At 38.2% G+C, this 18143-nt stretch overlaps 1 protein-coding gene across 6 annotated transcripts in view; it reads left to right on the plus strand.

The window, feature by feature from the left end:
- Positions 1-16889: 16889 nt before the first annotated feature.
- Positions 16890-18143, plus strand: part of LOC145989943 (transmembrane channel-like protein 7) — a 54685-nt gene continuing 53431 nt past the window's right edge. For 5 of the 6 annotated variants that reach the window (XR_014441901.1, XR_014441902.1, XM_083125476.1 and 2 more), the window contains exon 1: positions 16890-17350. The gene's annotated coding sequence lies outside the window, so the exon portion shown is untranslated. The remainder of the gene's footprint in view (positions 17351-18143) is intronic. The other variant, XM_083125477.1, reaches the window with a different exon arrangement.

Genomic DNA, 18143 nt, shown 5'->3' on the forward strand with positions numbered 1-18143 from the left:
CCCCCCCCCGATAACCCGTGAGCCCCCATCCTGGAGATCAATTCTAGCTACGGGCCTGTCTATAAGTGTGCCATTTTTATTGCCGGGGACTGTACATACACACCCTCACCAAGGACGTATTTAGGGGGCTCCAGGGGGTCCGAACCCTCCGAAAGATTTATCAAGTACTAAAATTAAATAATGAAAATATACTCGTTTAGTATTTGTTGTATAATTTCCTCTGAACTTATTGGAAGACAAGGATTATATGGACGGTTAAAGTTACAGTGGTGTAAGTCACTTTGAAAAAGAAAAAAAGACAGACACAGAAACCAGAATCTGTTAACAGAAAACGTGAAGTCAATCAGAGGTTCATTCAACTGTCAACAGATGGCAGTTTAAGGTCTAGTGATAAAGGAAACAGCTGCTGTGTTGATCAGCAAAGTGCTGTGAGTCAGACTTATTTTGTTTTTTTTTAAAAAAAAAGTGACTTACACCACTGTAACTTTAACCCGTTCATATTGGGATCAAACGGCTTTGAAGGACAGGAAGGACGTATTTGGGGGGGTCTGGACCTTCCCCCCACAACATACTCCCGAAAGACCTATTAAGTACGAAAATTGAATAATGAAAATATACTCGTTTAGCATTTGTTGTATAATTTCCTCCTTAACTTATTGGAAGACATGGATTATATTGGGATCATATGGCTTTGAGGGACAGGAAGGACGTATTTAGGAGGGGTCCAGACCCCCCGAAAGACTTACCAAATACTAAAAATGAAAATATTAGCATTTGTTGCATAATTGATGGTTATTCATTTCCTCTGAACTTTTTTAATCAGAAACTTACTTTTCTCCAACTACATGTGACATCATTTTTGTTATTCGATAAATATTCAATTATTCATCTATTTGACATTAATTTCATTGCCACAGCACTTGTTTTTATGTAAATTATTCCGATCTTAACTAAAGGTAAGCAACGTAATGAATATGCGCTGTTATATCTCTATTTTTATAGCTACAGTCTATTTACCTACGTAATCGTGTAATAATAATATAATATTAATTATTGTAATTAGTATTAATTTGATTTAATATAATTATTTTAATTTAAACATTATTATTATTCCTGAGACACTTGGGTCGGACACCCCCCCCCCGAAACATATTTCTAGATACGTGTCTGACCCTCACTCCCCATATTTTTTGTTACCGATTGATATATAGCATGCATACAGCTTCTGGAAACTAAATCAGGATAATATTAATTTCTTGTAATAAATAATCAAAAAAGGAAATTGGAAATATTAGCTTTTTCCTCAACGCAGCCAGGATCTTTCTTGGAGGAGAGGGAGACCTCATACGTCCAAATATTTAGTACATGATATTTTGTATTTTTCGATGCGCTTTTAAAAAGCAATTAGGTTAGATTGTACATTACACAGACATTAGAAAAAACATTGTTTTGTAGAATTGTTTAAAGGATACTAAGCACTCTTCTGTGGACTTGAGGTAGCCATGGGCGTCGCCAGAAACATTTGCATGGGGGGGGGGTCGGGGCAATGATAAAAGTTGACTAGTAGAAAAATATTAAGTATTATTACTACGGTTATAAATGTTATTATACAATAATAAATATTATAAACCAACAAAAATAAATTTTATTCGAAATAATAATAATAATTATTATTATATAAATAGTGAGACTCGATCCACCAAACGAGTGAATACCAACACACTGTTTGGCATTTTATGCATTTAGTATCTGAAATACATTTTGATATTAACTTTTGCACGTCTCGTTCAAGAAAAAAGCTTTAAATATTAGGGGGATTTTTTTTTCATAAAGTTTGTTGAGTGACCTCTCACATACAATTGTAATTATTAGAATTTTGAAAACTGTGGAACCATTTGTTCTTTGGATGAAATGGTAGAATATAATCTCGTTCCTGTATTCTTCACTCAATGTTTTCGATCCAATGCATTTTTTTACTTTGATTATTCTGTTCGAATGCTATAGTGGAACCACAAGGAAAGAAACCTGCGCAGACCCCATCGCGCTGGCGGGTGGGGGAAAAAGACAGGAGGAAGGAGCCTTCAGAGCGGCCAACGTCAGTGTTGCCAGACCTATTGATTTCTCGGTAGGTTTCCATAATAAACTATTGCTATGGCACCTCCGACGGCCTGCTCAAAAACAAGTTTCCTGGTCACCTTACTTGAACATAGAGGGGGGAGTGGAACTCCACTCAGCCATGAAAAGTGCTGTTTGAACTGCGAAATTATGCCAAACGATGTGCTAGGATATTATTATTGTTTTATTGCTATTACTACATTACCATGGGCGTCCGGAAGGAGGGGCGTGCCCTCCCCCTGGAAAATGAAAGTCCAAAAATTATATATTTTTCACATATAATTTCATTTCAGCTGCAATAATGTGTGTTAATTATGGCATGAATATGATACATTGAAATTTAAGCAATGTTTTTTGAGGGAACAACACTATTATTGGAGAAAATGTGCCTCCTTTGCCCCCCTGGAAAAAAATACCTTCCTTGCCCCTGCCTGGAAAAAATCCTGCGGACGTCCATGTGCATTACTATTTTTAGATGGTTGTATTTTATCCCACCCGAAAATTGAGTTGATTTCAGTTACAGTAATTTACATCCATTATTATAATAGGGATGTAGAAACATGATAATTTCAAACTCAAGTGATGTTTTCTGAGAGGGCAACATTATACGGGGTAATATGCCTCGTTTACCCGCCTGATAAAAATACATTGTTTCCCCCTCGCTGGAAAAAATCACCAGACATCCTCTTGCCCCCCAGTGCGCACGCCTATGCCACCCCCGAGAAGGTCGTTCATCCGCTACTATTAGATCATCGGATTTTGTAGCAGATCTTCTGGTTTCCCAAGGAACCATCTCCCGATTTTTTCAAGTCTGACCTGGCAACACTGCCCCGAGCACCGATAACGGCAGGGAAGATGCGCGAACGCTTTGGAGGGAAGGTTTTTTTCCTTGTGGTCGAGCTATAACTAGTTGAACTTTGTTTCTGTTCTTAACAATAAGAGAATGATAAGACTAACGAACTTCCTGCTTTCTTCTATCTTTAAATGAACGATGTCAATTTCCAGGGGGGGGTCCACCGTCCGCTCGACCCCCCCCCCCCTCCCGACGCTTATACGGAGGTAGCTAATCCACTGCTGGGGCGCGTCAAGTATCTGAGCGCTCAGCGAGCAACGTGATCGCTCAGCTATTTGACGCCCAAAAAGGCGTTGCTCCGCGAGCGCTGCTCACTTGATCGCTGAGCGAACTTGAACCTCGTTCGCTACAGGTCGTTTTTGTGTTTCGATCTCGTAAGGCAAAGGGAAGAAGAGGGGTGGCGAGCCGCGAGTGGCCAATGAGGAAATATTTATAACGAACGGCTTGCGATACAGCGTAACTAGAGAGGAAGTTCAAGTAACAGAAGGTGATGTAATATTCCAGTTTTTTGTAATTGTATTAAAATGAAAGTGTTGTTTATTCCAAATAATAAATATTATATATACACCGTAGTTTTGGAAAGTTGTGCAGGGGTGTGAAAATGAAAATTTCGACAGTTTTGATCGCATCAACTATTCTATTTCCATAATTAACAGCTATTCAAACACCAAAATCTTGTCCACTCGACGCAGCCACATTGATCACAGATTATTTTGATCAATGAGCACACAGCGTCAAGTAAATGACCTGTCTGCTCAACGAGCGAAAATCTTGCTCAGCGAGCGTCGCTCAGATACTTGACGGGCCCCTGGTAATCCTTCTTGTTCTTTTAGATGGGCCGATTTGCGCCAAGATGTCTTGGGCTGAAGCAGTGAAGCCAACTCTCTCGACACAGCTTCCCAACAAACGAGAAAACTAGGTCTTCCAAAGAATGATGAAAAGGAAAAAGTTCTCTCACCTTGAGAGGCAGAAAACATGAGGAAATACAAAAGCTCGTGGCCTTGGGTTAGCCAAACCAAGCACAAGAACCTCTCGTCGGCTGTGGTCGGTGAAGCGGAAAGCATCGGGGTGCAGATTAAGTCGTAGATAAAGTTCTGTCGTTTCCTCCAGTTACAGGAAATCCTTGGTATGAATTCTGTTGTGGTTATGTCAGTATATTATGTCATGAACTAAGTAATTTTAATAGGTATGCAATATCTGAATCTGAGTACAAAAGCAATATTTTGGAGGAGGGGGAGATGAGACGAAAATCTATGAAAGAAGCAGTGTTCAGAAAGTGTACTTTTAAAAAGTAACTGCATGCGAACTGTTCTTTTATACTGATGACTAGGGCTAGGATTTTTATGACCTAAAAATCACCAAAAGATGCAAAATAATTTGAGAAATATGCCCTTATAACTGGACTGTTTCAAACATCAATATCTAAATGCTGAGATATTTTCACATACGTACTATTTTAGTTCACTTTATGGGCCCTGGGTTGCAACGCACAATGAATAAATTCTCTGGTTTTTTTTTAAATAAAAATGAAAAAGATTTTGCTGCAGTCCAAAAAAACAAACAAAAAAAAAACACTCAAGTAAACATGGGAGTAAGAACGAATCCACTTCGAAAATGACTGTATATTTCTTGAAAATGCAAATATATGCTGAATATGACCGAAAATCCATCAAAATATGCACTATCACGGAGAAATGGCCAAATATGCCCTTAGAAAGCACCTTAATTTAATTAGTTTCTTCATAATATGAATCTCTATATGCAGTGGCGTAGCGCAGTTCTCTTGGGCCCTCTGCAAGTAAAATATTGGGGGCCCATTAGTGAAAAAAAATGTCGAGAAGATGCCAGAGTAAGACGGACGCACAATGGTTAGCTAGCCCCCCCCCCCCCGCCCCTCAGTTGTAAAATAAATTAACTTTTACCGCAAACACTCTGCCTTCCCATTTTTTGTCATCGACTCAGGATATATACTGTATATCAGTGTGGTAGTTTCTCAAAACTAAATCAGGATCGTCTGAATCTCTGATAAATAACTGAAAGAAGAAATTTTAAATATTTTCTCTTACTTCAACGCAGTGGCACAGCCAGGATTCTTTTTTTTTTTTTTGGAGGAGGAGGGGAGGCTTTATACAGCCAAATATTTTGTTCGTGATCCTTTGTATTCTTTGTTCGAGACAGTTTTTTAAAAATTAGAATACATAATACATACATTAAAAAAAAATACAATTTAGGGAAATTTTTTAAAGGGTAATAAACACTCCTCTTTTGGACTTTGAGGTGAATGCACCTTCAGCCCCAAAAGCCATTTCTTGGCTACGTAAGGCCAAGATTCAACGTAAGAGCAAGCCATTTCTTGGCTACGTAAGGCCAAGATTCAACGTAAGAGCCGCTCACATTAGCCTTATAATACTAATAGTGAGTTATATACTCAAACTTAGCATTTCAGTCATGGGGGTTGAACTGGACCTGTAGATTGTCGATGGAGTGTGACTTATCATCAAAAGGTAAATTTCAATCTGCTACGAAGAAATAGCAGCGGACTCCAGTCTTGAGAGATAGATAATAAAGCGGCGATGGGACTTTATTCGCTGAAAATTTGTCACCCATTGAAATGCTGATTGGAAAGACTGGAACCCTCACCCCTTACTCCCAAACAATAAGGTTGTTGCCGCACGGGCACTATTTCATTTTCATTTTGTTGTTAGTGGACCCCAATATTATAATTCATAATTTTAACCATGCCATTTCTTTTCGATAGACCACTGATATTTATTAAAGACTTTTCATGAAACAAGAACCATTTTGTTAATAGATCATCAGTGCTCGATGAGTGTGAGGTGGCGGGGGGGAGTGTAAGGGACATGGGGGATGCTATTCCGCCAGCTAAGAAAAAAATCATCCCTCAGCTAGGATAATTTGCATAAGCATTCTCCTCCGCCTACTGCATTGTCTTCACATTGATCCACATAAGGATCCTTCCTTCTATTCCCTAACTCGAACAAGAAAATTCGCAGCTAAGAATTTTCACTTCGAGCACTGTATACCCTGCGTGGCGAAATAGGAGCTACTGGACATAAGGGCAAAGGGATAATTGTCTCTGGCCTCCACCTCCTGAGGTTTTTGGCCCCTTTGGAGTAAAACGTAACAGGCGTGGACAATGTGGGAAATTTATCTCAGAACTTATTACAATTTCATATTGAGGCTTGGGGCTCCTTTGAAAATATTTGGTGGGAAATTACATTTAAATATCATGTGTAAAACTAATATTACTGGTACAAAAAAAAGGTCATGCATTATCAAGTTTGTTTGTTTACGTATTATGTTGAAATAAGGCATCGACTGGTTGAGCAACTGAATCTCTCTACTGGATTCACAACTGTACTACACTACACTACGTTTACGACAAACTGCGTAGCTAGAAAGGTATTAGATGAGAGAATTTTCCTATCGATTGACATCTGTGAGCAAGCAAGTTAATTCTGCATTTCGGATGACACCCATATGTCAAGTTGCCCGGGCCCTCTGGCTGAGACAATACGCCACTGCTTATTATTGCAGACGTCATCGTATGATATGTTACTGGGAATCAGATTTCTGATTTGCAAATCCATTTTTAAAATAAGCGACACTATCTTGATTCTTTGTCGATTATGTACAATTTCAGGAGCACACACACACACACACACACACACACACACACAGAGAGAGAGAGAGAGAGAGAGAGAGAGAGGGAGGGGGGGAGAGAACAAGAACATTAACATTAACATTGCGGGGGTTGCGGGGGCGGCCGCTACGCCACTGTGTACATGTAAAAGTTTTAATGCATGCAAATCAAACTTTAAAACTTGAAAAGTTTAGAGAGGCTCTTGTTATGCATTTGTTCATAATAATATTTATACTTCAGAAAATAATTTTGTTTATTGCTGTTGAAATGTACAAAATTAGCTGTAAAAGAAACTTTTAATTTTGTTACTTATTACGTGGAAAAGTAACAGAGTTACAGGGGGTACTTGTTTCAAAAAGTAAATAGTTACAGATACTCGAAATACTTGTAGAAATGTTACAGAGAAACATGTTAAAGTAGAAATAGAGATTGGTGTAATGGAGAAAGGATGAAAACTAAGCAAGACACCCACCCACCCATGGATGTCCGCAGATTTTTTCCATGGGGAGAGGGGGGACAAACGAGGTATATTTTCCTCCATAATAGTGTTGCCGCCTCAAAAAACACTTCTTAAGTTTGAAGTTATCATGTTTCTGCAATGCCCTTGTAATGATTACATAAAATACTGTCCCTCAATTAAAATTATATGTGTGCAATATATAATTCTTTGGAGACAATCATTTTCCAGGTGGGGGGCGCGCTCCCATCTTCCCTTCCCTGCGTCCATGCACCCACCCACCCACACAGACATAGAGGGAAAGGAGGACAGACATTGACGCAGGAATGTTTATGATTCGAGGGGAACAAAGTTCTCTTCAAAATATCTCTCTCATGTATGTACATATATATTTTGGGACACCTGTATTAATAACTTGAAGTGTGGCGCTGTTGAGATGTTTAAAAAGCAATGATGTGTAGCAGCACCACTTATCGTAAATAATAAAATAATAATATAAACCATTGTCTTAATATAATTATGGCGTAGTCTACAAATTGTACCTCACATAATGTGATATTAATTTATCTTATCATTTTCCTTATAACCACCGTATTACATTCTTAGCGGCTGACTCACAAAGCAATCTTAACAAGAGCCTTATTTTATCACGCGTAGGTATCCTGACAATGGGATGACAGAAAATATATTTCTTTCAGATCATTGAGAGTGCACAAACATTTTCATAAGTTGGAAAGTTAATGTAGAATAAAAAAAATACATGATAACAATGGCCCAATTAGGACTAGTAGCTAAAAAAATCTCTAAAAGTAAGGGACTTGAGCATTTCTGGGGTTGAGCTCATCCTGGCTTCTTTTAAGTGTTGCCAATTATCTTACTACGAGGAAAGAAACTGAAATTTCCGAATATGAGCTTGTCTCCTAATTTCTCTCATTATATTCATAGGCGCCGACTTTAGGGGAACAAGGAACTTCTTTCCCCACCCCCAATTCCACGATAAACATACATATTTATGTAAAGTTGGACTTCTGATGAATATGTCTTAACAAATGCATGTACTTTGAAATTAATGCCATCAGGGGCGGTGATAGAAAAATTTGACCGGGTGGGCAGGAGCCAAATATTGAAAAATTAAGCTGGGCAGATATAAAGTGAGAGTTTCACAAGCACGTATTCTCTCGCCCCCTCTCCTCCTCCCTCCACAAAAATACTTTGTTTTCTTGATAGTGTCTGCTGCCACGTTCTTTTTCTGCTGGAACCTCAAAAAGGATGCGCGTGGCAGCAGACTCGGTCTTTGTTTTATCGTGATTTCATCATGCTAGGTATGCAATTACGTTTGTGACACATACTGTGAAGTTGTAGCGATTACTTTCACATAAATGTTTTAAGATTAGGTCCCTTAGCATTCTTCTAATAATAAACCTAAATGCTCTCGTAGTTAGGTTAGGTTCTGTTAGCATTAAAATAATATCGCTAAATGCTTTCTAAAGAAAAAGGTTCTAAATTACCTGTACATTTATTCCCACTAATCATAAACTTGCATTTCTCTCGTCTCAATCTGTTCTTAAGATTTGTAACATCCTCTTAGCAGACGCATTACGTGGCAGGAGCAAATTTGACGCTCATTCTTACTGCTGACACGTGCGTGATATTTATTTCGCTTTCTCTCTCTGCTGTCTTATGTATTATTTATCATTTTCCAATCCGTTTCCATCATTTTTCTCCGCTTGTATAACCCCTCCCCTCAGGCCCGTACCCAGAATTTTCTTGAGGGAGGGGCCAGATCCATGTACTACGTGTGTCTGTGTGTGTGTGTATACACACACAGTGATGGCGGCTATTTGGGGGGACCTGAGGCCAGCTGACCCCAACGTTTTGTTTTTTTGCCACTTTGCACACGCACCAAGGCAAAATAACTGTCCCCTTCCCCAGTTCTGGCACCCAATCGCCGATACTGGTCAGAAGTATTCGGATAGTTCTGAGTTTCGCAAATATTTTCAAATTTCCTTTTTATTATACCAGGATCTCATTGAACAGCCACGATAATTCTAGGTTTAGAAAATTATATATTTATAAATTAAATTACACACATTAGCAACTGTTATTACAATAAATAATTCTAAATGTGAGTTAACCCATAGCGAAGAATCATAGCAGGCTATGGTTAACAAGAGAGAGAGAGAGAGAGAGAGAGAGAGAGAGAGACTTATTTTAATCTAGTAGCCAGTAACGGCGATTGGGTGCCAAAACTGGGGGGCAAGGACAATTTACTTTTTCTTAATAGACAAATTTGAGTATGAGTTTCTGTTTTATGCCCACCTTTATGCACAGATAGACAAATTGGGACTGGACCTACAGTTTAAAATGGGATCCGAACCATTATGCGCCTCCACCGGGTCTTGAGGTAGCCTTGCATCAATAGTTATAAAACTAAATGTACTCAATATCGCAAACTGCAGACTTCTGTAGACTGCCTTTCTACACAACGAACACATTCATTTATGCATGGACAAAATTTCAATTTTTAGAAGTTTGAAAAATCGTCGATGTTATTTTCGTAACTTTTTATAGGTTCACATTGAAAAATTTCATGGCTCGAGGGAAACCAATGCTCGCTTTCACACACATGCGCGCGCGTAGTAGTTCGTTCATCAAATATTCTGATCAAAATTCTCTCTATCCACTCCAATCTAGAGGGACTCGATTGTCACCTGTTGTGGAACCGCTTGGCTATCATTCCTATCTTTCCTGTGTTAATCTTGATATAATCTCCCTATTTCAGTCATTGAAGTGTCCCTTTCCTGCCCATGTACTTCAACTGCTCACTGTGTACTCGTACTTCGCTTTGTACAGTGGATACATTGTCAGTGCCGTGCCCAGGATTTTAGAAAGGGAGGGTTTATGTACACTTTTTCTGGTAGTCAGCCCTCATTTCGCCATCCTTTCCTAACTTTGATGTTCCTTTTTCTAGGAGTACTGAGCCAAAAGGGGGGAGGGGTAATAACCTTCACCCCCCCCCCTTGAGCACGCCACTGATTGTCTTATCCCTTAAAATTAAGGAGATATTTAACATACTGCACTTTATTAGGTGAACGAAGCAGATTAGATTATCGTTATTGATTTGATTGATTTTTTCTCTTTAATTTCGCTTTTATTCCATTTTTGGCTAATGGCGAAGTGAGGGTGAATTGTGATAATACGAAATGGATGAAGAGATAATCACGAACACACATGGACAGATCACAATACCAGCTCCACTGGCTGTGAGTCAAGATGACAGAGCCTCATTAGTCTGCAAAATACAGTGCAGGGAAGAAAGAAGATAGGTTGACATTTGGTTCCACTTTGACATGAAAAACGTTTTAAATCCATTCATTTTACAGATAATGACACAAACATGAGATGTGCAAAATATCTCGGCGATATTTGTTTCGGTTCTCGAGAAACACGCCTTCAAACACCGCTGAAATTCACCTACTACGTCACGGATTTGAAAACGTCCTCTCCACAGACAGGAGGTCCTCTGACGTCATCACTTAGAAATGCGTGCAGGTGGAGCTTCTGCTCGTCCCGACAACTTAGCATGGGCCGCGGAAGCGACAGAAAATTTACTTGCTACTGTGTAAAACAAGTATCTTACAACTTCCAGTGCAAAAATCTGTGCTCCATTTCTTGGAGATGAATTATGCCCTAGCAGTATAGTAGTATTTACTATAATTCAGCCACTCGGTAGAAGGTTTTCCCGTTAGGGTGACAAAGCAAACCTTGTAACAGTCAATGGCTGAACACGTGAACAGCCTTGTTCATTGCAAATACATAGGTTAGTTCTGACTGGCAAGAACTTAATGTTATAGGAATGCCTTTTCTGGAATTACAATTATTTTCTTCATAATATTTTCTTCACAAATTTTAAGATAATACTTTTAGAACACACTGGTTTACCCGCCAATTTCTGCAATATAAGAGGTGATACGGTATAAAAGGTTACGGTGAGTTTTTAAATTTCCTGCAGTAAATGACAGTTTTCTTCAGTTAATATATATATTGAAAATTTTTGTATTTAACCTACTTTTACGTCTCTTTTCCGTTCACTTTGTTTAACCGCAACGATGAGAACGCATGGTTAATTTATTATAATTTATTTATTAATTATCATCTCTAACATCACATTTCTTCCCACTTTTGGCTAATCGCTACAATGAAGATGAATAACTACAAGCTGTATTCGAGTCGGGGTGCAGGAGTACATCCCCTCCCACACACACACTACTACCAACTGCACAATCTAAGTATCACCCAACCTGCCATGATAAGAGACGAACTTTTTCTTCTGTCCCATCTCATTTCGAAAACATTCACTTGTCCCATCTCCTTTTATGAGACGAGACGGAACATGCCTCGTCTCGTGAGCATCACTAACATTAACCTTGGAAGCATCCCCCTAGCTGTCCCCAAAGTCTCGAGCAAACATCCTCCCATGTAACAATTTCCAGTTCAATGAAATGTCACTCACAAGGAAACAGTCATGCCCAGGTCGAGAGTCAAACCTGGAACATGCGACTTCTTGAGATAAATCATGAATTTTGTGTATAATAATTACAACGCCAGTTCATTCCTGGTAATTCTGAATCAGCAGTTTGGTTTGCATATATAAGGAGGATAATATTTAGTTTTCGAGGGCTGTACCGTCGAAACGAGGAGTCAATAATAATAATAATAATAATAATAATAATAAAATATTAAGAAAGGATTTTTTTATTTATAATGATAAGCCTCTGCATACGTTGTTAATTCTATATTTTTCTAGACTTGAGACGAGAACGAGAATTGCCCTCCCAAACCGAGACGGATGTTTATAAATTGAGACGAGACTGTCAATGAGACATTTACAAATAAACACGAGACAGACATTTACAACTCTCAACGAGAACGAGACCAAGGCTGCCATGTCTCGTCTCGATAGGATCCTTAGTGGTGAAGTTGTGAACCAACTTATTAATGCGTTCGGGGTAACGAGATGAGGCGGCTTTTTTCGCAGTACAAAATTCAAAATAATTATATCGTACCATTTCAGTATGGGATATTGTTATACACATGGGCGTATATATAGTTCATGGGGGGGGGGATGGATCAACTTTTGGTATGATTAGGGTTGCTTTATTTCATAAATGAAAATCCAGGACACTGCTGCCCGGAAGCTTGTTGGGGAGCATGGGAGGGGAGGGGATGTTGGACCCGACAAAGTTGTGTGTTTGTAGTCACGAAGTATTGATACTTTTCTGTTCATCTTCTGTCACTACGTTTTTAAGAACCAAATTTCTTTAATATGATTCGAGGGGGAAAAATAACTGATTTGATAGTCTCAATGCAGTTTCTTATCGCAGAAATTTCGAAACTATCAGGAAATTGCAGATATTGGTCTGCAGTCCCATCTGGTGTGTGGAATTACGAAATTTCCTTCCCATCCGTATCCCGTCCTATACGTCTCTAATTTAAGAAAATGAAATAAGTCCGAAGGAATTTTTTATGAACAAGCGGATGGAACAAGGAAACTGGTAATTTTAGTGAACCAAAAAAGAGAGGGGTTGAACTCGTTGAATCCCCCTTAAATACGCCCATGATTATACACATTATTTCCTTGTAATAATTATACATAAACTAAGTACAGATATGTACTGTGAAAGTAATGTAATCTTCTCAGTGTGTTTTCTCTTATCTGCACAAAAATGTTTGATCATAATTTGCGCAACAGAAATGGAACACAAACTGAAATTGCTTTATGGAAAAGAAAGTTAAATAGGCTTTATAAATAAAGTTAAGAATGTAAAAATTCCTATTTTGCACTACATAGGTTACGGTAAATATCGATAAATATAAGTTTAAAAAATATTTTTGAGTGTCGTGTCAGCAACCAATTTTATAAGCAATATTTTTCGCATTGCCTGAGAACACACACGCAGCTGAACCGTTTCATTAATCTTGCACGTGAGCAGTACGGATATTTCATAGAAGAATGATCATTACAAAGCATAGCTTTCCTTTCTCCTATCGCTCCTTCTTCCATTATTTAAATCGGTACAGATTTGTAAAACTGCTGCACGTGTTCGCTCACCGTGGGCTACCCATCCGGAACTGGACGCTCGAAGCAGACGACAAACGAGCTCTCCCTAAGGAGTGACGTAGTAACATGGCGGCGGCGTGTTTTCAGCGCAACGCTAGCCTCCCAACTTTGGAAGTCTCGTTTCTGCCTTAAACTGGACACAGAGAAACGCGAGAACTTGCAGGGGTCATTTTTCCAGGGTGTAGTTTTTAAAATTGTTGCAAAAAAAATTGAGTGGAAATGTCCAATAGACACCGAAGGCTAGCGCCGTCGGGTAGTAACCTAGCAGCAAAACTATTTGAAATGCACTTTTGGCGTTTTAGATTCGAAAAGCAAGCCAAAATTCGACATTTACAGTTGAGCAAGTTTCAACTGTGCCCCATTATTTGCTACTGTTAAAATATTTTTCAAAACGAAATATTATGTTTCTTTCTTGCGATACAATGTTGTACATTATATATTCAATAATGATGACAGAAAATATGGTAAACACCGACAATACTGAAGAAATATATTTTTGGTTTCCCCTCAATTAAAATGAATGATCTTGAATGTACAGTTTTAATAATAAAGTGAATTTATAACAGAAAAGAGAAGTGCTTTTTCATTGATGGTAAATGAATGGTCCTTTTAATTGGCTCACAAAGGCGTTTTATCGTGTGTATCGTTGTGCGAGAATCAGAGGCACGTAACTCCAAGTTATCAAATTTACAGGGGAATGTATTCTTAGCAAAATGTCTGACACTTAAAAAGAGCCAGTAAATTGGAGATACTTGACTCCACCAGGGGCGTATATTCAGGTCTATCTGCGAAGCTCAGTCTGAGACCAAACTACAGAAAAAAATCAGTCAAAAAATGTGCATGAAATTTTTAATTTCAATAAGAAGATGAAACTGAGTTTCTTAGGAGTTGGAAACTTTGCCCACTTCCTTTGAATTCGCGAGGCGATGTAGGAAGGTGCCGCGTGCGTTGAAACGTGACAGAACTTCTCGCAAAGAACCGCATCAGTGTTGCGGCTGTAATTTCCCAGGAACGGGGAATTTTGGAGCGAAACTATTACAGAAAAGGGGTAAACGGAGGTATATGACAGGGAAATTACCTTCTGAACCTCTCAAAACGAAATTGTTCAATGTAAACCCAGCATGCAATTTTCCGAGGAACTGAACATTTTGGAGGCAACTTATTACACAGAAGGGAAAAGAGTAGCATGTGACGGATTTTTTTTATAAATAAACATGAAGTTATTTAATTATTTCCTAAATGTTTCTTTTAATGATGAAGTGTACATTTTCATATTTTATTTAGGAGGTATACATTTTAAATAACAACATCACATTAAATCAAAATACCAAAATATGAACAAAAAAAGCTCCTCGCGCTTCGTCTCCCGACCAGCAATTTTTTGCCCATTCAAACACTATGATGTGGTGAGATAGTCCAGGTTTTGAACCCAGTACACGCCACAGGACTCCACCTTACTGCTAAGGATTATGTGAGTGGAGGTATGTCACCAAATGGAGCTCTTCACAGGAGATATCTTAAAGTCTTTAAGAGGAAGTATTTGTAATTAGCTAATTACATTAGACCCATAAGTAATTTGAATCTATAGAGTGTAGGCCTATTTTATAGGGGCTATAATAGAAGCAATAACAAATAGCCACCCATATTTTCGTTTTATGTGTTGTGCATGCGCACCTTCAACCTATAGACTATACTGTTTTTGGTCAACAAATATCTGGTCACCCTATTAAAGAATAAAACAGAAAACATCATTTTTGGAGTTACTTTCATGTGATTCTCATGCGACGATATGAATCTTTGCATTTAATTAATGTCTTGTTAAGAAAGCTTTAAAGCAATTTTTTATTTTGTCTTAAACTGTCCTCCCATAAAAACGTAAAGTTTCACACAAGATAAAACTAGAAATTGTAAAAGTAAAGGAATTTGTGCAAAATAGAAATCGAGAAATCAATGTCAGTTTGCTGAAGTAAATCTTGATCCGACCGATGCAGGAAAAGAGATGCTCGATATGGTTCAATAGGAATATCCATGAAGAATGAGAAAAAAAACTCTAAATATATTGTGCGCCTTCCCGATGGCGTAGTGGTAATATCGTCGCCTTGAAATGGAGGCATGTTGGTTACAACCCACTTTAAACTGTAGGTTCAGTCCCGATAAGCCTATCTGTGCATAAAGTGGACTTAAACAACAACTCAATTCATTTTAAATATATTGTAGGAAGTTATTTAGGCAAAACATTATGAAATTTGATCACATATAGCGGCGATTGGTTGTCAAAACTTGGGGGGTGCAAGGACAGTCTACTTTCTCTTCGTAGACAAGGCATAGTTTTGCGGGGGCAAAAGGTGGCGAAAATGGGGGCAACCACACCCCCATGCCTTCCTAATCGCCGCTACTATTGATCATGGTTTTTAACGTAGCAATTCTTCTGTTGCTCACGCCTTACCTTCATGCAAATGAGGTTTATCTTGTCCATAGCGCTTTGAAACTCTTGAAAACATTTTCAATTACTGGCAATTACTATACGAGCGAAATAAGCCATCCATTACCCAAAATCAAACGTTAGAGAAACCTAGTCAGGAATCTAAGTTCTCTTTTGCATACTACATGAAGTAACGAGAATATTTTTTAATTTAATTATTATTGTTAGATATTTTTGTATCTTGTCATGTGCAATTTTGTACTCGTAGGTCGGAAAAGTCCTGTTTGGCTGTAGATAGACATTAAAATACTAGCAGCCACAGAAGTGTTAAGACTTGATCACAAGTGTTATGTTTCAAGTTTTAAATAATAATAAAATTAAGTATAAATAATATATATTATCAGTCACCAAATTTTGCTACGATTCTCGCTTTCTTACTCGGTAAATTAATGTAAATCCAAACACACCGAAACTTCTTACAGGATAATTATTTGAGTCTTTCTAGTATTGACAATATTCATAAGAAATATGCACGGAGTCAAGACAAGAATATATTTTTATTGAAATAGTATACGTATTTGTCTAAATACTTATTAAAACTTCGTGAATCTGTTCAAGTGGGCAGAACAATTTTTTTGGGAGGGCAGTTGCCCACCCGTCGCGCCGTCCCTGTGCCATCTACAACTTTAATCTTTCTCTTTTTCACATATAACGTATTATTTCCTCACCTCCTCATCTTTTCTTGTCGAGCTTGCTTCGATGATAGAGATAAAATATGGCCATAAACCAGGTACAAAGAGTCTGCCGTGTTCATACAATCTAATACTTTTTCCTTCTTCTCATTTTAGCGTTTTCTACCTCTTTAGACTAATAGCGAAGATGAAGATGATTGATTTATTTTACTTGGCTTTTCTGTCACTTTCGGCTAATCGAGTGATATGATGAAATTAATGAGGCGACATTCACAAACACCCATGCCTAGGCCGGGGAGGCCGGGATTCGATCTGGCAGCGAAATGGTTAGTAAGAAAGAATATTTCATATCCAGATACGACGAATGTTATAATTCATTGTTGATGTGAAAACAGAGGCGATTTTTTATCTCCACGCCTTCTATTTAAATGTCAGGCACTAGGGATGACATCATCATTTACTTCTACTCACACTGCAAATCCGGTTCTATCTCGAAGTTCGCTTCATTAGAAATTACGTTACGTAGCAATCAGACAGCTGACTCACACTTGGCTTTTCCGCTTTACACAGCCAGTTGTTTAAGTTGCCCAAGGTCATCAACCAAGCCTCTGCAGAGCGGAAACGTCACGTCATAAAGTAAAGTGCCTTGGAAACATCAAGTAATGTAAATGCATTATACTTTTCAATTGTGCTGAACTGCAGGTACATATTTTATAGCACTGAGAAACTATATGATATAGTACACTTTATGTAGTGGTTCTGGCAATGCAATTCATTCTGGAGAGTGAAATTCTTCGTGTTCAACAGTGCATATCTTTAAAGGGTCACGGCCGCTACCAGCTGAGCACCGTTAATAACAAATAACAAGTGAACAACAGCTCAGCTGATGCATGAGTGCGGGTGCAAACTGATGTGTATCGGGGTGAGGGTTAATGTCCGCTGTTACCAGTAATGGTTAAGGCGATTTTTGGTGTGATGTGACTAAAAGGCATCGTCCAAGTACCGAGTTTGCACTACAGTTTTACAGTAAGTACTAACCAGTGCAGAGAAGAAAAATTATTGCTCGTTGTATTGAATTTGATGTGAGAATTCGCAGAATCAGATCTGATTGTTGTCGAACTAATTTCTTTATTGTGAATGTGGAAGTCGAGTGATATAAGCATGGTGAAATTTGAAGGGGGTTGCGGGGAATCCTCCCCCCTAGTTATTGTTGTTTTCCCTTCATGGGCTGTACTTTAGGCCTTTGTGGAGTGCTTGCTTTCTACGATGCTTCTGAAAAAATCTGCAAACATACACCACATCTTATAAAACATAATATAACAATTATGTGCTACAGCACAAAGGACAAATGTAAATATGACGAATTTTTGTACTTGAAGGTTATATAGAGTATAATAAAATATAAATGTCTTGAAAATTAATGCAGAAAAGAAATCAAAGAAAAATAATACATAAAAGTGTGTAGGCTATAGTGAATGATACTAAATTACTAAAATTGTAAATGTATGTGTCAAAGCACAAATTATTGCAGTCCAATATTTAGATTAATACATAACTACATTGATTATTAACATGTTGCCGGTCTCAGTAGCGGAATGGTCAGCACCACACACTGTGAAGCCAGAGGACCCAGGCTTGAACCCTGGTCAAGCCATAAATGTGACATTGTCTTTACGGTACTATTATAGTATAAGGGACTATTTTGGAATGCGGAACATTTCCTAAGGTGAAATAATGCATTTCTAACTAAGATAATGTCTATTTCTTACATTTACGAGTACTTACTGTTACTTCGATTCTGTAACATTATGGCGGGCGA

This window comes from Lepisma saccharinum, chromosome 7, assembly GCF_977018435.1.
Source record: "Lepisma saccharinum chromosome 7, izLepSacc3.1, whole genome shotgun sequence".
Taxonomy (NCBI): domain Eukaryota; kingdom Metazoa; phylum Arthropoda; class Insecta; order Zygentoma; family Lepismatidae; genus Lepisma; species Lepisma saccharinum.